Below are 22,278 nucleotides of genomic sequence, written 5' to 3'. Positions count from 1 at the left end.
ATCAGTCAATCATGTGGCAGCAGCTCAGTGCATAAAAGCTTGCAGACATGGTCAAGGGATTCAATTGTTGGTCAGACCAATCATCAGAGCGGGGAAGAAATGTGATCTAATTTACTTTGACTGGGAATGATTGTTGGTGCCAGATGGGGTGGTTTGAGTATCTCTGAAACTGCTGATCTCCTGGGATTATCGCACTCAACAGATTATAGAGTTTACAGAGAATGGTGCGAAAGCAAAAAAAAACATTCAGTGAGTAGCAAAAATGCCTTGTTAATGGGAGAGGTCAGAAGAGAATGGTCAGAGACTCTTAAAATTAATATCCAATAAGCAGCATTCACCAGAGAAGCATAAATTAATCAAAATTTTATACAAGATTTTCCATGAAATAACACAATTTGAACAAAAATGTCTAACTGGATGCAATGTGATCAATGTGGTCACTGTGTTGTTAAATTGTAGTGATGAGGGATGTGTTCAAAAACCGAACGGTTGAAGGGGAGTAGCTGTCCCTGAACCTGGTCATGCAGGACTTCAGGCTTCTGATGGGAACTGCGAGAAGATGACATGGCCCAGAGGGTGAATATCTCTGATGAGAGCTGTTGCCACCTTGAGACGATGCCTCCTGTAGATACCACCAGTGGTGGAGAGGGATATTGGGCTATGTGGCACTAGTCCCTGCAGCTTCTTGCATTTGAGTTGCTGTATCAGTCCATTCTAACCGACCCTGTGGATGGACAAGAAGGTAACCCCAGCAAGGCTGACAATCCAATCTTCACATCACACCGCTGAACACATCGATAATATTGGCTGAAACCAGTATTCACAAGATCAGGGGGAAGACAGTTGCCCCCAAATATGAGGGGCTGCCCACGAAGAAGAAGGAGGTAATCGCTCATTAGTCTGTCATTGGAATTCTCTGTCCTTTGACCTCATTCTTGAGGGACAGTAACCCTCCATGTGAACTAATTCCCTCCAGTTAGCACTTTAACAATGGGCCTCAAAACTGACTTCATTCTTCAGCTGTTTGTTTCGAATATAACTTCCAAGCAACAAAGATTCTTTTACGAAAGTTGAGTTCCAGCAGTTCAAAAGGTGAGTGTTTCTTTTTGTGATTACCTGTTCCTAGTTTGCCAAAATAAGCTATAGAAGCTCAAAGGCAAAAAGCTACAAGTGCATTCCAAATTCATTTCCCTCTGTTAAGCCTTGCCAACGTAACTGAATGTTTCGAGTTTGAACTGAAGCAACCCGGGACGCTCCTGCTGTATTGTCAAATCGACTCTAAACTCTGCATGATTAGACCATGAAGTAGTGCTGAAAGGTTCATGGATTCATTAACACAATTCGTCAAAGAAAATTCATGAACTGGCTAATATCAAATCACAAGGTGCAATCTGTAGTCAGAATGAGATAAGGGAATTCAGAACATGGCAAGAGGCTGGCCCCTCGACCCCTCGTATCTGCTCCTCCACCAACTAAGAAGGAATTGCCATAGAAGCGAGTTTATTATTGTCACAGGTACTGTACTAAGGTACAGTGAAAAGCTTGTCTTGTATATCATTCATACAGATCAAATCATTGCACAATACAAAGGTAGAACAAGACAAAACAAAAGCAATGTTCAGAATAAAGTGTTGCAATTACAGAGAAAGTGCAGTGCAGGAAAACAATAAGGTGCAAGGCTATAACAAGGTAGTTTGTGATGTCAATAGCCTGTCATATTGTACTGGTAAGGGAACAGGGTTCAGCTAGTGTATCTTTAGTACCAGTGACTAAAAATGAATTACCATCTGTAGTATAGGGTGTGGCTCAGTTGATTATTGGTTAACACAATTGCTCTACAGTGCCAGGGATCTCTGACCTGGGTTCCATTCCACTGCTGTCTGTTTGGGTTCAATTCCACTGCCTGTACGCTCTCTGCATGACTGCATGGATTTCCACCCGGTGCTCTGGTTTCCTCCCACGTCAATTCCAAACACATGCGGGCTAGGGTTAGTCAGTTGTGGGCATGCTGGTTGGCGTTGGAAGCATGGTGACGCCTGCCAGCTGCCTAGCACAATCCTTGGACTGTATTGGTCATTGACACACACGACACATCTATGTGACAAGTAAAGCTGAACACTTTAAGGAAGTTTTTCAGTAGTTTTGCTGGTTTTAAATGATCGGGACTGGGCAGTGTTGAGAAGTTGCCTTTACTCTGGAAAAGATGGGCAGCTTGCATTTTCAGCTCCACTGATTAACTCCTTGATGGTGAAGAGCCGGTTTGCTGGTGTGTTGCAAATGGTTCGGAAGCAGAAGATTCAATGCACACTCACATGAATATTTCCATTTAATATCAGAGATATGTAGGCAATATACACCCTGAAATTCTTGTTCTTCGCAGACTTCCACGAAAACCAAAGAGTGCCCCGAGGAATGAATGACAGTAAAAACATTCGAACCCAAAGCCCCCGCACCCCCCCCCCCACCTTCCAGGCACAAGCAGCAGCCAAAGCAAGGATTCTCCCCCACCCCCACCTATTTCCACAAAAAAAATCAGCACCTTTCATCCACCAAGCATGTAGTAGCAAAGCCCCCAATAAAGACCATGATCTGCTGTGCAACAAGAACTAATCACTCACCCAACAATTTGACATGCCACTGGCATTCGCTCTCTCCCTGACAAAGGTGCCTCTTTTCCACAGCAAGAGGGGAGACATAACTAAAGAACTCACTGATTTACGGAGTCAAAAGTCAGGGAGGGGAATCTGTGCCAACGTCCACTGACATGTCACTAAACCTAATATAACAAGGCATTTTGCTCACGTGAGTATGGTCCCATAATGCATTGGTTCATGTTGGCCCATGATATTATTACAGTTACCAAAGCAGTTTAGGGTCCGTGGGACTGATCCTCATCAATAAATCTCACCCAGGCGTTGTTTCAGACTTTCTGCTCTGTTGGAATCAAATGAGACTTTTCTGTGTACATTTGTAGGGCAGTCAATGAGCAGTTTGTGGATTTCTATTGGTCTTGAAGCCCTTGGCTGACTCTGCAAACAAATATTTGCTCACTGATTAGCTTTTAATTCTTCTCTCCAGAGTATACAAACCTCCAGCCTGTTGACACTTGCTTAAAGGTTTCACTTCAGCACCTTTTGTGAATGTAATTGACGATAATTATTCTGCATTCCTCAAACATGTCACAGGAGGAGGAGGTGACACTGGGAGATGTTTAGAAAGAAGCATCAGAAACTTCTGTAGGGACATCCAAAGAGTTGTGGTGAGTAGATAACCTCTCTTACCACAATCCTGAACTGATCCTATGACTGCCAGATTCACTTTTAAGGACCCTTCACAGCTCATGTTCTCAGTATTATAATTTAGAACATAGAACATATACATAGAACCAATACAGCACAGTACAAGTCCTTTGGCACAAATTGTTGTGCTTACCGTTTAAGCTACACCAAGATCAATTTAACCCTTCCCTCCCACAGAACCCTTCATTTTTCTATCATCCATTTGCCTATGTAAGAGCATCTTAAATGTCCCTAATGCATCTGCCTCTACCATCACCCCCGACATCATGTTCCACGCTGTGTAAAATAACCTGCCTTTGACATCTCCAGTCACTTTAAAGTTATGCCCCCTTGTGTTAGCCATTGCCAGCTTGGAGACTGTCTGGCTGTCCAGTTGATCTATGCCTCATAACATCTTGTACACCTCTACCAAGTCACCACTGATCCTCCTTCACTTCAAAGAGAAAAGCCCTAGTTTACTCAACATATCCTCTTAAGACATGCCTTCTAATCCAGGCAGCATCCTGGTAAATCTCCTTTGCACATCTAGAGCTTCCGCATCCTTTCTATAATGAGGGGACCAGAATGAACACAATATTCTATGTGTGGTCTAACTGGAGTTTTATGGAGCTGCAACATTACCTGGTGGGTCTTGAAGACCAACATGCCAAATGCCTTCTTTACTGCCCAGTCAACTTGCTCTGCAACCTTGAGGGATCTATGGACGTGGACCCCAAGATCCCTCTGTTCCTCCACGCTGTTAAGAATCCTGCCATTAACTCTGCACTGTGTTTTCAAGTTCAAACTTCCAAACTTGAAGGGACATAGCCTCAAGATTCAGGGGAGTAGATTTAGGACGGAGAGATGAGAAAACTGCTTTTCCCAGAGAGTGGTGAATCTGTGGAATTCTCTGCCCAATGAAGCAGTAGAGGCTACCTCAGCAGATATATTTAAGACAAGGTTGGATAGATCTTTGCATAGTAGGGGAAATAAAGGTTATGGGGAAAAGGCAGGTAGGTGAAGATGAATACATGGCCAGATCAGCCATGATCTTATTGAATGGCAGAGCAGGCTTGACAAGCAAGATGGCCTACTCCTGCTCCTATTTTGTAAGTTCTTATGTTAAGGAGAATCACTTAACTTCTTTATTTGCACAACTTGTCTTTTACATGTTAGACACTTGTCTTGTTTATGTATAGTTTCCATGAGATCTATTGTATTTCTTTATGTTCCTGTAAATGCTGACAAGAAGATGAATCTCAGTGTAGTGTTTGGTAACCTATACATAATTTGATAATACGTTTTACTTTGAACTTCGATCTCCAACCACCACAGCCATCTTCCTTTATACTTGATGAAACTCTAACCAGCAGATGTCTCCAGGAAGCAAAAGACACTGATCCAGACCCTCACCTATCGCCTGCCAGCTTGAACTCCCTTGCTTCCCCTCACCTCCATATTCTGGCTTCCTTCTCGGTCCTGATGAAGGGTCTCAGCCCAAATCGTGGATTGTTTAGTCATTTCCATAGATGCTGCCTGACCTGCTGAGCCCCTCCAGTATTTTGTGTGTGTTGCTCTGGATTTCCAGCATCTGCAGAATCTCCTGTGTTTATAATGTGAAATTTGTTGTTTTGTAGCAGCAATACAGTGCAAAAACACAAAATGTCGATAAATTACAAAATCAAATGTTGCAAAAAGGGGATTAGTGACATGGTGTTCATGGGCGCATGGACCATTCAGTAATCTGATGATGGAAGGAAAGAAACTTTCTGAATCTTTGAGTGTGAGTCTTAAGGCTCCTGTACCTCCTCCCCAATGGTAGTAATGAGAAGAAGGCTTGTCCCAGATGGTGAGTGTCCTTAATGTTGAATGCAATTTTCTTAAGGCACTACCTCTTGGTTATGCCCATGTTGGAACAGGCTGTATCTGCAATCCTCTGCAGCCTCTTCTGATCCTGTGCTTTGGAGCCTCCACACCAGAGGGAGATGCAACCAGCCAGGCAGCATCTATGCAGCAGAATAAGAGGTCAACACTTTGTTAGGGCTCTGCCTGAAGTGTCATCCGTTTATTCCCCTGAATTTCTGAACTTCTGCAGCATTTTGCATCCGTTGCCCAATTTCTCCAGAATCTGCAGAATCTCCCTTGTGTGTAACTGCTCAGAATACTCTCCACGATGTATCTGTGGAAATCTGCAAGAGTCTTCAGCAACATTTTAAGTCTCTTCAAACTCCTAATGAAGTAGAGCTGCTGTTGTTGATTGCATCATTGCGCTGGGCCCAGGATAGATCCTTCGAGATGTTGATGCCCAGAAACCTGGAGTTGGTCACCCTTTCCACTGCGGATCCTTCGATAAGCACTGGTCTGTGTTCCCTCGAGATCTCCTTCCTGAGGTCCACAATCAATTCCTTGGTCTCGTGACATCAAGTGCAAGGTTGTTGTTGTGATACCATTCAACCAGCCAATCTATCTCACTCATGTACACCTCCTGGTCACCATATGAGATTCCACCAGCAACAGCCGTGTCATTGGCAAATTTGTAGATGGTGCTTGAGACGTGCTTAGCCACACAGTCATGAGTGTAGAGAGAGTAGAGCAGTGAGCTAAGTATGTGGCATTGAAGAGTGTCCGTATTGTCAGTGAGGAGGAGATGTTATCACCAATCTGCACTGACAGGGTTTGCTCTGAATCAACTGATCTCTGTGCAGGAGAAATCACAATTGTGAATGGCTTTTCAGTGAGTTCCAGGTAATTGAGAGCTCGCTGCTGGCTAATCCTCATGGCAGCTGACTTTTTCCTGGATTTAGTAACTTTGCTGTAATGGCAAAGCGAGGGTTCAGCTCAGGACTTAGATGCCTCTTTACCATCGAGCGGTGTCTGCCACAGCTGGTCTGCTGTGAACTTAGGTATTCCTGAGACCACACATTTTGTATTGAGAAGAAGGTTACTGCATAAACAACCATCTTTTTGGGATCACTACATGCACCAGATTAGGTTAGATTAGCTTTATTTATCACATGTACATCGAAACACGAAAACATACAGTGAAATTAATGATGACACGAGGAAACCTGCAGATGCTGTAAATTCAAGCAACACACACACAAAACGTTGGTGAACGCAGCATCTATAGGAAGAAGGACAGTCGACGTTTCAGGCCGGGACCCTTCGTCAGGACTAACTGAAAGAAGAGATAGTAAGGGATTTAAAAGTAGGAGGGGGAAGGGGAAATCCAAAATGATAGGAGAAGACGGGAGGGGAGGGGTGGATCTAAGAGCTGGAAAGTTGACCGGCAAAAGGGATACCAGACTGGAGAAAGGAGAGGATCATGGGACGGGAGGCCTAGGGGGAAAGAAAGGGGGAGGGGAGCCTTACGGGTCTCATCCCATGATCCTCTCCCTTCTCCAGTCTGGTATCCCTTTTGCCAATCAACTTTCCAGCTCTTAGATCCACCCCTCCCCTCCCGTCTTCTCTTATCATTTCGGATCCCCCCCTGCTCCCCTTCCTACTTTCAAATCTCTTACTACCTCTTCTTTCAGTTAGTCCTGACGAAGGGTCCCGGCCTGAAACTTCGACTGTCCTTCTTCCTATAGATGCTGCCTGGTCTGCTGCGTTCTACCAGTGAAATGAGTAACCTCTTCTTGGACTTCCAGCCGGGTACAGGTATTGATTATAACTGACATTTAAATGACAGATTCCACCATCTTCATTAGGGATGCAGAGTTTGCCATCGAAATGTCGGTTATAATTGATACCTGTACAGGGTTGGGAAACTGAGAAGAGTTTATTCATTATATATACCAGGAAAGCACTAGATCCTTTTTCATACAGTGAAATGCATCATTTGTGCCAGTAACCAACACAGTCTGAGGATGTGCTGGGAGCAGCCTGCAAGTGTCCATAAGACCATAAGGTTTAGGAGCAGAAGTAGGCTGTTTGGCCCATTGAGTCTGCTCTGCCATTCAATCATGGGCTGATCCAATTCTTCCAGTCATCTCCACTCCCCTGCCTTCACCCCATACACTTTGATGCCCTGGCTAATCAAGAACCTATCCATCTCTGTCTTAAATGCACCCAATGACTTGGCCTCTACAGCCGCTCGTGGCAACAAATTCCACAGATTTACCACCCTCTGACTAAAGTAATTTCTCCGCATCTCTGTTCTAAATGGACGTCCTTCAATCCTGAAGTCATCAGGGGTGCAGTGGTAGCCGGAGCACACCCAGCACATCTTTAAGAAAAAAGCTGAAATAAACAAGCTAATTAATTAGGTGCCGCCCAGCACGTAAATGTCGGCCCAGATCAGAGGCGATAGGCGATTGCCGATTTCACTTGCTCTACGCGATGTTCACTCCTCTTTCCAGGGCGCTGGAGCCTTTACCTGTTCCATTGGTCGGTCAATTTAAACGTCAGCCCAGACAGGCTGAAAAGACAGGGCTGTCAGGATCGAGATGACATGTTGAATCTAATTCTAATAAAGTATAGGCGCTGCCGTGCTTTCTTTGTAATGACAGTTACGTGCTGGTCCCAGGACAGATCCTCTGTCACTTTTCAGAGAGAAACATCAATCCTTAATGCCGAAGAATTTAAAGTTATTGACCCTCTCCACCTCAGTTCCTCTAATGAAGACTGGCTCCTGGGCGGCACCTAATTAATTAGCTTGTTTATTTCGGCTTTTTTCTTAAAGATGTGCTGGGTGCGCTCTGGCTACCACTGCACCCCTGGAAGTCATGCCCTTTTGTCCTAGAATCCCCTACCATGGGAAATAACTTTGCCATATCTAATCTGTTCAGGCCTTTCAACATTTGGAATGTTTCTATGAGATTCTCCCCCACCCCATTCTCCTGAACTCCAGGGAATACAACCCAAGAGATGCCAACTGTTCCTCATACCCTTCCATTCCTGGAATCGTTCTTGTGAATCTTCTCTGAACACTGTTCTATGTCAGTATATCCTTTCTAAAATAAGGAGCCCAAACCTGCACACAATACTCCAAGTGTGGTCTCACGAGTGCCTTAATAGAACCTCAACATCACATCCCTGCCCTTATATTCTATGCCATGCTTCCAGCACCAACATAACATACCCACAACTCATCACCCTAACCTGTATGTCTTTGGAAAGTGGAAGGAAATCAGAACACCTGGAGGAAACCCACGTGGTCACAGGGAGTTCATACAAACTCCTTACAGACAATGGCAGGAATTGAACCCCGATCAGTTGTCACAGGTGCAATAAAACCATGCACTAACCACTATGCCATCCAGACGTACGTCAAAAGCTCCCTCTGCGAGAAATTGGAGTGTATTCATTCAGAGTGCTCCACAGCCATTAAAAGTCAAGTTTGAGTGGAAACAAAATTGAATTTCCTGGCCTATTTCCCTCAAACTGACCAATTTATTTGTAATGTACTATCTGCCAGGGATTCTTAAATAGATTATCTGAAACAGTGTTGTCTCTCTCTCTCTGACACTTGATACTCCTACCTCTCCAGAGAGACTACATTCTGTGCCAATTAATGGGAAGGAATCAGAGATTAGCCTGTGTCACTGACATGCTGTTCTTTGGAGATCAGCATTACTGAGAACTCACAGTCTGTACAGTGTCATAGCTAACAATAAGGGGTCCAACTCTGAGTTTATCCGAATCAGCTTTCATATCGTCAGCATATGTCATGACATTTATTGTTTTGTGGCAGGAGTACATTGTAATGTATAGTAATAAAACTGTACTGTAAATTACTAGATATAAAACTGATGGTGGAGGGGAAGCAACACACATAAAAGTTGCTGGTGAACGCAGCAGGCCAGGCAGCATCTCTAGGAAGAGGTACAGTCGACGTTTCAGGCCGAGACCCTTCGTCAGGACTAACTGAAGGAAGAGTGAGTAAGGGATTTGAAAGTGGGAGGGGGAGGGGGAGATCCAAAATGATAGGAGAAGACAGGAGGGGGAGGGATGGAGCCAAGAGCTGGACAGGTGATAGGCAAAAGGGATATGAGACGATCATTAGACAGGAGGCCTAGGGAGAAAGAAAGGGGGAGGGGGGGAAACCAGAGGATGGGCAAGGGGTATAGTGAGGGGGACAGAGGGAGAAAAAGAAGAGAGAGAAAAAGAACGTGTGTATATAAATAAATAACGGATGGGCTATGAGGGGGAGGTGGGGCATTAATGGAAGTTTGAGAAGTCAATGTTCATGCCATCAGGTTGGAGGCTACCCAGACGGAATATAAGGTGTTGTTCTTCCACCCTGAGTGTGGCTTCATCTTTACAGTAGAGGAGGCCCTGGATGGACATATCAGAATGGGAATGGGACGTGGAATTAAAATGTGTGGCCACTTGGAGATCCTGTGGGAAGATGTTATTCTTGAAATGTTCAGTGTGTGTCATCAGGCTCCTGTAACACCTTCTTGATGGTAGCAATAAGAAGAGAGCATGTGTTGGGTCGGATTCAGCCTTTTTGAGGCAATGCCCTTTGAAGATACCCTCGTTGCTGGGGAGACTAGTGCCCATGGGGAAACTGGCTGTGTTTGCAACTTTCTGCAGCTTTTTTTGATCCTTTGCAGTGCCTGCATATCCTGCATATCAGACCTTGCCGCAACCAGTTAGAATGCTCTCCATGGTACATCTGTAGAAATTTGTGTGTGTCTTTGGTGACATACCAATTTTTCTCAAACTCCTAATGAAGGATAGCCACTGTTGTGCCTGCTTTGTAACTGCATCGATGTGTTGGGCCTGAGATGGATCCTCAGAGATGCTGACTGGTGATATTGTCGCCAATAAATGAGTCAGGATACGTCAATGAGGTGAACTAACAACCTCAGCCTGGAGCCTAATTACAAAGAATTGAATCATCTTTAAAAGTTTAATTATTGTTCTAGTTTTTACATTGTTCCAGCTCTTCCATTAACACAAACGTTGCCCTGTAAAGGGAGAGTGGAAGAGAATAGCTTTCATTGTGATGTGAAGTTGGAGACAATCACAAATGATTGTGTTATGGTGTAAGGACTTCTCATGGAACATAGAGAAACAGGCCACTTGGCCCACAATGTTGTGCTGAACCAATTAAACTAGTAATCAAATGGCCAACTCTTCTGCCTACACAATGTCCATATCCTTCCATTTTCCTCACATTCATGTGCCTATCCAACCATCTCTTAAAGGTCCCTAATGTACTAATCTGCCACCACCCCAGGCAGTGCACTCCAGGCACCTGTTACTCTCTGTGTAAAGAGCTTACCCCTCACATCTCCGTTGAACTTGCCCACTCTCACCTTAAATGCATGCCCTCTGGTATTAGACATTTCAACCCTGGGAAAAGATACTGTCTTGTCCACCTGACCTAAATTCAGTGGCTCCTTGCGGTTCAGACTCAGTTGTGTTGTTCAGATAGAAGTTCTTTACTCTGTCCACAGCAGCTGTTTCCCTGCAGACCCGACACAAGCAGCCTTACCTTCTCCAGATGTTAAAGATAAAGGTTACTTTTTTATTTGTCACATTACAGTGAAATGTGTCAACTGCCTATGTACCTATGCCTGTGCCTGGGGCAGCCCGCAAGTGTTGCCGTGCTTCTGGTACCAACGTGGCATGTCTACAGCTTAGCAATCCTGACCCATAGGTCCTTGGAATGTGGGAGAAAACCAGTGTACTTGGAGGAAACCCACAGAGTCATGGGGAAGACATTGTGTAAGGGAAAAAAACCTTGAAGGCACCTATCACCAGGCTCAAGGACAGCTGATACCCAACTGTTATCAGACTCTTGAGCAGAATTCCTGTATGATAAGATGGACTCTTGGCCTCATAATCTACCTCGTTATGATCTTGCACTTTATTGTTTACCTGCACTGCAATATTATTTTCAATAGTTTTGACACTACACTTTAGTCTGCATTCTGTTATTGTTTTACCTTGTTCTATCTTGGTACTTGGGTGGCAGAGTGGAGATACATCTCTACCAAAGGAGGTGTAAGGCACTCCTTTCCTCTGCTAGCCTGCAGGTCACCCTTGGGCAAGGTGTAGCACCTGCTTAGCCCCCAAATCAGGGTCATGTGAAGCCATGGGAGCAGGTGGTGGATGGTCGGATGAGCAGCTGGTGCATATCACAAGTCCTGGTTATGTGACCACTGATGCCAGGCAATCTCTGAAGAGTATTGATAATGGTTAGGGTCACCCATCTTGTAAAGACACTGCCCAGAAGAGGGCAATGGCAAACCACTTCTGTTGAAAAATTTGCCAAGAACAATCATGGTCACAGATATAGAAAAGAATAACAACAAGCATGTGAAGGGTTTCTTCCCCACAGGCAACAATCAGGTTAGAGACAGATGGAAGACCATGATCACCCATGTCATATGACATGGCACATAATGATGATGATATCTTGGTACATGTGTCAATATTAAACCAATACCAATACTACCCTGGGGAAAAGACTGTTACCATTTACTTTATCTATACCTCTTGGCATTTTAAACATTTCTCCAAGGTTGCCCCTCATTCTCCCACATTCCAAGGAATAAAGAATTAGTCTGGCCAATCTCTTCCTATAAGTCATATCCTCTAGTCCTGGGAATATCTTTGCAAATGTTTCTGCTCTCTTTCCAGTTGAGCCACATCTTTCATATAACAGGGTGACCCACGCTCTTTTCAGTACTCTGTGCATCCTCGCTAGCGAATTTTGAAAGGCTGCTGGGCTTTTTCTGAAGGTAGATCCAAGTCAACACAGCACAGCGGACCTGGGGTCACTGACCTCAGAATACAATTCAGACATGGATCCCGTGGACATCGAGGCATCCAGCAGAATGCATTGTTTGTGTTAACAGCCAATATACCCAAGGATATGCCGGAGGCAGCCTGCAAGTGTCACCTCACATTCCGGGGCCAACATAGCATGTCCACAACGCCCAGTAGAACGACACAGACCACAATAAAACTGAACATATCAGGTGAGCGAACAACAACAGCAAAGCAAACACCACTTACCCCTCTCGTCCACCCACGCACGTACGCAGTTCTCTAACCCGGGGTGAGGAGCTGTTTCCTTCTTTAAAGGATCAAGTGAACTGGATGGATTTTTTTCAACAGTCTGGCTGTTTCGTGATCATTATTGCTGATAGTCGCTTTTTATTCCAGACTTATTTAATTAACTGAATTCCAGCTACCATGGTGGGATACGAAATCTTGCTTCCACAGCATTTGCATTGCTAATCCAGTAATCGAACCCCTGTGCTACTGTTACGGCAACACACCATGTAACCTCTGTGTACTTGGTAGTAAGCCAGCACTGAAAGGAGCGCCATCAGCGGGCCAAGACCATCAACAAGTGCCTCCTACAGTGACAGACTGAAAACTGATAAATTGTTCCAGTCTGACATCTGTACCAAGATACAGTGAAACAAATTGTCCTCCCTACTTGTGAGAACTCATGTTCCCAGCATTATTTATTATTATTATTATTAAGGATTTTTTTTGTATTTGCACAGTTTGTCTCCTCTTGTACATTGGTTGTTTGTCCATTTCTGTGTGCAGTTTTTTTATTGATTCTACTGTACTTCTTTGTATCTGCTGTGAACGCCTGCAAGAAGTTGGATCTCAGGGTCATACGTATATGGTAACATATAAGAAATTTATTATTAGAACTTTGAATGAATTGAACAGATCACAGTGCATTGAGGTAGTACAGAGTAAAACAATAACAGAATGTGGAATAAAGTGTTACAGTTACAGGGGAAAGTGTGGAATGCGAGGTCAAGAATCCATCTTGTAGTACAAGATATCTGTTCAGTAGTCTTAAAATAGAGGGATAGAAGTTGTCCTTGAGCCTGATGGGACGCGCTTTCAGGCTTTTGTATCTTCTGTCTGATGGGAGAGGGGAGAAGAGGGAATGTCTGGGGTGGGTGGGGTTGTTGAGGATGCTGGCTGCTTTACTGAGGCAGCGAGAGGTGTAGACGGGGATCATGGATGGGAGGCTGGTTTCTGTGATGTGCTGAGCTGTGTCCGCAATCTCCCCGGGGTTTCTTGTGGACACTGGCAGAGCAGTTGCCATCCCAAACTGTGAAGGGAACTTTTAATTTATAATCTAGTAATTTCTTTATATTTTATTTTCCACTGTTGAGAAATGACATCTCACCAGCAAAGGAACACAATTGATCACCTAATACACGACCATGGTCTCTGAATGTCTTTGTCCTCACAGTAAGATTGTTTTTTTGCACAGTGTTTTATTCTCCTATTCTTCGTTCTCTCGATAATTTATATTTTATTTGCATTGTGTGTGTTGTCTTTGGCCAGCGATTGTTTTCCCACGGAGAGCGTTGGGTGCCTGGAATGCACAACCAGGATTAGTGTAGAGGCAGATACGATAGTGGTGTTTGGGAATATCTTAGACGGGCTCCTGAGTATGTAGAGAACGGAGAGGTGTGTAACATGTGCAGGCAGAAGGGATTAGTTTAATTAGGTAGGGGAGGGAACGTCGACTCAGACCATGAGAGGCCTGCGTTGGGCATTTTCATGCCTTACATGGCGCAGATTGGAAGTCTGTGTGGGGCGCCACTCTTCGCACAGACACTAGAGCAATGTGTGGTTAAGTGCCTTGCTCAAGGACACAAACATGCTGGCACAGCTGAGGCTTGAACTAGCCACCTTCAGATCACTAGACAAATGCCTTAACCACTTGGCCACGTGCCCAATTAGGTGACATTAGGTTAACTTGTTAGAAGAAGATTAGCTTTATTTGTCATATGTACATTGAAACAGACAGTGAAATGCATCTTTTGTGTTAACAGCCGACACAATCCGAAGGTGTTCTGGTGACAGTCTGCAAGTGTCACCATGCTTCTGGTGCCAACATAGTATACCCACAACTCACCAACTCTCACCTGTATGTCTTTTTAGAATGTGGGAGGAAACCAGAGCACCTAGAGGAAACCCATGAGGTCACAGAGAGAATGTGCAAACTCCTTACAGACAGTGGGGGATTTGGACCCTGGCACAGTAAAGCAATTGTGCTAACTACCATGCTACTGTACTGTTGTAGTTCGTCACTATGTGATGGACCAGAGAGCCTGCTCTTGTGGTCTACATGTCTGTAGCCCTGTGTCTGCGATGTTGCTGCAGTCAAGTCTTTCTCTGCATCTCTACTTGTGCACAAAACAATAACTCTGAACCAGAATCAGGTTTAATATCACTGGCATACTGTATATCAGGAAATCTGCTGTTATGCAGCAGTAGTACATTGCAACACATAATAACAAAAAAACTATGAGTTACAATGACATATAAATAAATAAAATTAATAGTGCAAAAAGATAGCAGAGAAAAATGAAAAGTATAGTGTTAGTGTACATAGGCTCTTTGTCCATTCAGAAATTCAGCTTGAATGCAAATTAAAGCAATTGAAAAACATTGCTAAATTATCAATAGCACCACACTGTTTTGGTTGTTCAATGCTGAAGGTAACAAGATTCGGTGATATTCAGCTTGGCCAGGTGAAACACTATCTTGCCCTATACTCTTTGAACTGCTTCAGCATCAGTCTCTATTTGCTCTCCTCGAAGTGTTCAGAGCAGTTACCAATCCATTGAGATACAGCTAACTATAAGCCAAAGGCGGCATCCATTATTAAGGAGCCCCATCATCCAGCACATGCCCTCTTTTCATTGCTACCATCGGGGAGGAGGTACAGGAGCCTGAAGACACACCCTCAACATTTCAGGAACAACATCGTCCCCTCCGCCATCAGATTTCTGGATGGACAATAAATCCATGTACACTACCTCAGTGTCTCCCCCCTCTCTTTTTGCACTACTTACTTATTTTATTTTTTATTGTGATGTTTATTTATTTATTGAGATACAGCATGGAACAGGCCCTTCTGGTTCTTCGAACCGCGCCGCCCAGCAACCCCAATTTAACCCCAATTTAGACTGACCAATTAATCTACCACTCGTCTTTGGATTGTGGAAGAAATGAACCTACCACAGCCTTTGGATTGTGTGAGAAAACCAGAGCACTGGAAGAAACTCACACAGTCACAGGGAGAACGTACTACTACAGCATCGACTCAGGCCTAGGGGGCCAGCGTCGGGCATGATGACGGACTCTCCACTTCTCCCTCCCCCTCATCAGTGTGTTCAGTTCATCTACATTAGCCGCGCCGCTGTCTTCTAGGAGCGCGTTGACCATAGTCTTGGGAGGGCGCCCAGGGTTCATCCTCCCGTGCTTGGGCTCCCATATGATGACTAGGCTGGCAGGTAGCTCGGGGTGGCGTAGACAGTGCCCTGCTAGTTGCAGTCTTCTCACCTCGATTTCAGTGGTGAGCATCGGTAGGTCGTCATAGAGCTCAACGTTCGTCGTGTGCTGTTGCCAACTCATGTCAAGAGCTATCTGGAGCATTCGTGTATAGCAACCATCTAGAGACTTTCGCATCGTCTTGTTGAGTGTCCACGTCTCGCATCAGTACGTGAGAATGGACTCAATGACTGCTATGAAAATCCTCTTTTTAAGCCCTCTGGTCAGGTTCGACTTCCAGATTTCCTTCATGTCGTTCATAGCCCTCCAGGCCAGCGCCTTCTCCGAACTCATCATTCTTGACCCGAGGTACTTGTAGAGTACACGGGGAGAACGTACAAACTCTTTACAGTCAGCGGGGGGAATTACAATGTACTGTCACTGCAAAACAACACATTTCATGACGTACGCTGGCAAAATTAAACCTGATTCTGTTTCTGATGGTGCTTCGAGACTCCAGGGTCCAACGGCTTGTGACCTTTTGCGCAAAGGTCACATTAAAGACCAGATCAAATCGATTGACAGAAAAAGCTATTGGAAGATTCCCACAACTTTGACAAGGCTTTAGGTTCCCCAGAAGCTTTAATGATGCATTATATTCATTGGTGGAATTTACCACTAAATGGCCCAGGCATTCTTTGTGATGTGCTATTAAGGAAGGAATTCAGTCTTTCATTTTGTTTGGGGTTGTGGCCACACCAGGTAACCCGCTGAGCTCCTGAAGGCATTGACAAATAAATAATCTATAGTCGCTCTTTTATATTGTCCTGCTCTCTGTCTTCGCAGAATGATGGCCTGTTTCTATTGTATGATAACACGGTATGAGGCCTTCAACTGTGGGAACCTGGGAAGCCCTCCTACCAATTCGAAACACTGTTGTTGACCAAAGGTCAGAGGAGTTCAGGCAAGGGTTGGGAACTCAATCTGAATGGATAGAAAATAACTGCGGTTGAGTTTAAATGGTCAGGAATCATCTGTCCTGATGAGAAATGTGTCTATCAGTCAAAAACGTTCTTGCATTTGATAAAGGATTATGCAATCAACCCAGGCCACAGTGAGCAAGTGTCAGAAGTGAGGGGCAATGTATCATCCCTTGAACTCGCTTATCTGTTCTCTCAAAGAGACCTGTAACCCTGGTGATGCTGTGGATGGACAGTTAACATGCTCTTATGAAGTTCTGCTGTGGCAAGAGCACCAGTGGGAATGTATGGAGGAGATTCACCATTCAAGATTATTTACCGTCATTACTCAGTACACAAGTGTGAAAGAGAACAAAATGGTTGTTGGTCTGAATCCAACGCACCACACAAAAAAAACACACAAGAAGATAAAGAACACAATAAATATAAACAACACACACAAAATGCTGGAGGAACTCAGCAAGTCAGGCAGCATCTATGGGGAGGGATAAACAGTCAACGTTTTGGGCCGAGACTCTTCATCCGGACTGGAAAGGAAGGGCACCAGAATTTCTCACGTTTATAAATATAACTACTTAAGATAGCTTGTACACACGGGTCGATTGTATGTACATGAAGTATCACCAGTCACAGGAGTGTCTGTACAGGTGACTCTTCCAGGAAATGATAAAGTAGTGGTGGCTGAGGGTGTGGAGGGGTGGGTTAGTGGGTGGATGTGTTGATTAGCCCTACTGCTTGGGGATAGTAATAGTTTTTGAGTCTGGTGGTCCTGGTGTGGATGCTGCATAGTCTCTTCTCTGATGGGAGCAGGACTAACAGTTCATGAGCAGGATGTGTGGGATCCTTTATGATATTGCTTGGCTTTTTTCCGACACCCTTTTGTACATGTTTTTGATGGTGGGGAGGGTGGTGCCAGTGATGCGCTGGGCAGTTCTGACTCCCCGTTGTCGACCCTTCCTGTCTGCCGCAGAGCAGTTTCTGCACCATGCAATGATGCAGTATGTCACGATGCTCTCAGCTAACTTAAAACATGGATAAATCTTGGACCGGCCCCATCCACTGACGATGCCGCTGATTGTTGTACATGCGGTGCCACAGCAACTTCAAAAGTTGATGCCAGTGGGCTGAAATCCTGGAATTTTAATGTAGAAATGAGATGTGAAAATCAACTGTTGGGCTCAGTGGGGTTAGTGAAAGGAGTAACACACACAAAATGCTGGAGGATCTCAGCAGGTCAGGCAGCATCTGTGGAAGAGTACAGTTGACGTTTCAGGCTGAGGCCTTTCTTCAGCACTGGAAAGGAAAGGGGAATATACCAGAATAAAAAGGTGGGTGGAAAGGAAGGAGTGTAAGCTGGAAGATGATAGGTGGAGCCAGGAAGGGGGGAGGGGGGGGCGGGGATTGAAATAAGAAGCTGGAAGGCGATAGGTAGAAAAGGCAAAGGGCTGAAGATGAAGGAATCTGATAGGAGAGGAGAGTGAACCATGGGAGAAAGGGAAAGAGGAAGAGCACCAAAGGGAGGTGATAGGCAGGTGGAGGTAAGAGGCCACAATGGGGAAATGAAGAAGGGGGAAGGGGGCGGGAGAAAGAATTACTGGAAGTTAGAGAAATCGATGTTTATGCCATCAGGTTGGAGGCTACCTAGATGAAATATGAGGTGTTGCTCCTCCAAGCTGAGAGTGGCCTCCTCATAGCAGAAAAGGAGGTCACGGACTGAAATGTCAGAATGGAAATGGAGATAGGAATTAAAATGTTTAGCTACTGGATAATCCTGCTTTTTTGAATTGGTTGGAAGTGCTTAACAAAGCAGTCCCCCAATCTACATCGGGTGTCAACAATGTAGAGGAGGCTGCAACAGCAGATAACCCCAGCAGATTTGCAGTTACCTTACCTGGAGCTGTTTGGGGCTCTGAATGGAAGTGAAGGAGGAGGTGAATGGGCAGTTGTAACACTTCCGCCGCTTGCAGGGGTAAGTGGCAGAAGGGGCGAATGACAAATGGCAAAGGGAATCATGGAGGGAGCAATCCATGCAGGAAACAGAGTGGTGGGGGAAGGGCAGGTAAAGATGTGTTTGGTGGTAGGGTTCTGTTTAAGATGGTGGAGGTTGCGGAGAATAATGTGTTGGATGCAAAGGCTCATGGGGTGGCAGGTGAGGCTCAAGAGGTCCCTGTTAAGTTGACGGGAAGATGAGCTCAGCACAGATGTCTCGGAAATGGAGGCGAAGCGGGTAAGGACAGCATCAAATAGTGGACCTACTGAATGTTTCCAGAGCTTTCTGTTTTAATTTCATCAATTCCTATTGCTTAGATTTATAGAAGAGTGAATATCTGCCCTGCTTCATAGCATACCCTGCAATTTTGTGAAAAATAAGTGTTGGTCTCTTACACTATAGTCTGTCTGTCCCTTTGAGAATTCTCTCTGGAGGTTAACCTACTGAGTTGTGCTAAATGTGATAATGATTTCAAAGGCTGTCTCACAGTGGGCATACTCATTGATGGATCTTGTCATGATGCCAGAGTGGAATGGTTCATCCCAATCACAGGCCATTTCATCTTAATGTTCAACATTTCACCTTGAGGCTTCCCGATGTTTGCCGTTGTTTCTTTACTACTGGTGGGCTGAGAGGAGGTGGAGTGTGAAGATGGCCTTGAGCGGGAAAGTGGAGAGCCAGATAAAGCAGATTCCTCATCTCAGGGAGGCTGTGGTTTGTGGTATGCAAAGTAAGTGTCGACACACAGCCTGAAGATTGGTGGTTCTCAGAATCTGTGGTCCTACTCAAAGTGTCTGTGGCCAGAGCATGTTGTACAGGGAGAGTGGGAACTGTTAACAAAATAAACAGAGGAGTTGTGCCAAAGGAGGTGTGAGTATGAGAGTCCAATTCTGCCATCTGTATTCAATGTTTGAATACACTGGACAACAAAAATGTTGCTTCCTGAATACTTTTGGGTGTATCTTATGGATCTTAGGCTGCTGATCATGAAAATCATCATGCAGGTTCCTCATCACTCACCATTTTTTTTTGAAATTGCCTATATTTGTTATTTCAATTCATAATTCACGTCAATTTAAACGTAGCCCACAATGTAAGCTGAAAAGTTTTCTATCTTGGCCAGGCATGTTTGGGTGTGCTTAGGCAGGGCAGATGCTGTGTGGCAGGACAGTTTTTAGAAAAACAGGACATGTAGTCAAGAGCAGGCAGACGAAGATGTGGTGATGCACAAGTCAGGAATGAAAAAGACACTGATACTGATACAGAATTTGAACCCATTATGCTGAGTGAACTTCAGTTGATAACTCAATCTGGGTTAAATGACCTGGTCAGAGATGTAGATTTGTCAAAGGCAAAAGCAGAATTACTGGTTTCAAGACTGCAAAGATAGACCTTGCTGTCACCAGGCACAAAAATTCTTCTGAAGGATTTTGATATTTGAGATAGATATTTCCCAGAATAACTGATGCTAAGATTAAGGAAGGCATTTTTGTTGGTCCACAAATCAAACTGGTCATCAGTGACAGGCAATTTGAAGAACTACCAGTGGGACCAAAGAAAATCACATGGAAGGCATTCAAGGATGTTGTTGGAAATTTTCTTGGCAGCTACAGAGCACCAGACTACGTGCAACTGGTTGACAATATGCTTCAAGCATTCCCATTTAGACTTCTTCCCTGCAAATCTTGGCGATTGTCAGCGATGAGCATGGTAAAAGGTTTCACCAGGACATTGCAGTCATGGAGAAACGATATCAGGGCAACTGGATCAATGCTGGCTGATTATTGTTGGACACTTAGGCGAGAAGTTTCAGACACTGAGTACAAATGAAAATCATCAACTAAGCATTTTTAGCATAGTGGAACTACTGCAAAGAATCAGCCCTGTTATGCAATTAAATTCATTATATTCAATAAAAGTTAATTTCTTGTTTCTCCAAGTTCCTAAGTGACACGAGTAGTCTGAAATTATATTTATGTTCAGCTTCAAGCGGTCTATCATAAACAAAAAAAATTCTGATGAAACAACGCTTTTGAAAACATTTGTTGTCCAGTGATAAAGGTATTTTCAAGTCTGGTTTGTCAGTATTGGATAAGAGTGAACGAGGAGTGCAAGCACATACGAGAGGGGTAATTGATAAGTTCGTGGCCTAAGGTAGAAAGAGTCAATTTTAGAAAACCTAGCACATTTATTTTTCCCACATTTACACACTTAGTCCAGTGGTTGTGGAGCATACAGATCCCTTCTTTGTGGAAGTCGGCGTTTTGGACCTCCAGAAGTTGTCCACAGCAGGGGTGATTGATAAGCTCGTGGCCTAAGGTAGAAGGAGATGAGTTATTAACTTCAACCTTCCTGCATAATCACTCAAAGAGTTGAATTGCACGTGCATGTAACGAGAGCTGTATAACTCACCTCCTTCTACCTTAGGCCACGAATTTATCAATCACCCCTCGTAATTCACTGAAAGTGGATTCGCAAGTGGACAGACAGGATGCTGAAAGAGTCGTTTGTCACCACTGGCCTTTACCAGTCATAGCATTGAGTATAGAATTTGGGAGCACAAGCAAAGATGAAACGAGTAAGGGCGGAAAAATGGAAAGGTCAAATGTGGGTTTGGCATTTCTTTGGGCTCTCACCAATTCTGTGTCCTGTATATTCCTATTAGAGGGTTTGGTGGCTTATTATAGTCACGCATAAACAGAAGATACAAAGGCTTGAAAGCACATACCACAAGGCTGAAGGACAGCTTTTATCCTGCTGTTATAAGACTATTAAATGGTTCCCTAGTATGATAAGGTAGGCACTTGGCCTCACAATCTACTTTCAATGTGATCTTGCACCTTATTGACTGTCTGCATTGCACTCTCTCTGTAAATGTAACGCATCATTCTGCATTCTGTTATCTTCTTATACCTCAATGCACTGTGGGATGAATTAATCTGTATGAACAGTATGCAGGACAGGTTTTTCACTGTATCTTGCAACACATAACTATAATAAACCAATTCTAATTCCAAAAGGAACTCTAGAGGAAAGTGTTGAGGATAATGTTATTGTGGATTTTTGAAGACACCGTTGCCCGGGCCATGATGAATTCTAGAAAAACTCGCTGTATTTTCCATGAATTTTATCTCAGAGGAAGTTGATGAAGAGCTGAGCCCTTGTGCGAGAAAGGGGATTGGATTTCTCCAACAGTGCCCCTCTCGGGGATTTGGCAGCTCTTGTGTTCTGATGATTATTTAATTCGCTCCGTGCCTCTCGGGGACACCCGGACAATGCCGCGGACTTGTGCTGCTCCTGGAAGCATTTATGTCTGTAAGCCTGCAGTAGGCAATTAAAGCGGCCGTTTAGTTTGTGACTGGGAGCAGAGGACTGTCTGTAACTATGCCCAGCAGTCGTTAGCCTAATTACAATTTAAACAGCCAGTCAGATGTCCCCTTGGACGTCACTGACTTGAGTGGATTAATCTTTCAATGCAGACTAGTCATGGTTCATGAAGTCTGAACATTGCAACCATAATGTTAGCTTTCCTGCTCAGTCTTCCAGAGATGGGGGAGAACATCACGGCACACTTGTCAGACTGCGTGTTAACCCTTCCAGCAAAGGGTGAGGTGAAGATGCTGCACAGGCTTTCTGCTTGCCGCCCAACGTCAGCAGCAAACCCCTGAAAATCACGCAGAGGAATCTCCACATAGCACACTCAGTGACACAGACAGATTTAGTCTGAGTACAATTGGCTGCATCACATCTGGTGCAGCAATTAGTTGCAGGGAGTGGTGATAAAACTCTCCCCACCATCAGGAGTATC

General features: G+C 44.4%; 1 protein-coding gene and 1 long non-coding RNA gene across 10 annotated transcripts in view; one reads left to right on the top strand and one right to left on the bottom strand.

Moving 5' to 3' along the window:
* LOC140186925 (uncharacterized) overlaps positions 1–12,545 on the bottom strand; it is a 63,166-nt gene extending 50,621 nt beyond the window's left edge. The window contains exon 1 of the long non-coding RNA XR_011882966.1: positions 12,255–12,545. This is a non-coding gene — a long non-coding RNA (uncharacterized lncRNA). The remainder of the gene's footprint in view (positions 1–12,254) is intronic.
* Positions 1–22,278, top strand: part of sema3d (sema domain, immunoglobulin domain (Ig), short basic domain, secreted, (semaphorin) 3D) — a 258,748-nt gene that overhangs the window by 107,093 nt on the left and 129,377 nt on the right. The window lies entirely within an intron of this gene.

Source organism: Mobula birostris, chromosome 23, assembly GCF_030028105.1.
Source record: "Mobula birostris isolate sMobBir1 chromosome 23, sMobBir1.hap1, whole genome shotgun sequence".
NCBI lineage: Eukaryota > Metazoa > Chordata > Chondrichthyes > Myliobatiformes > Myliobatidae > Mobula > Mobula birostris.
The sequence above is the reverse complement of the archived record's forward strand: the minus strand, read 5'-3'. Positions and strand labels throughout refer to the sequence as shown.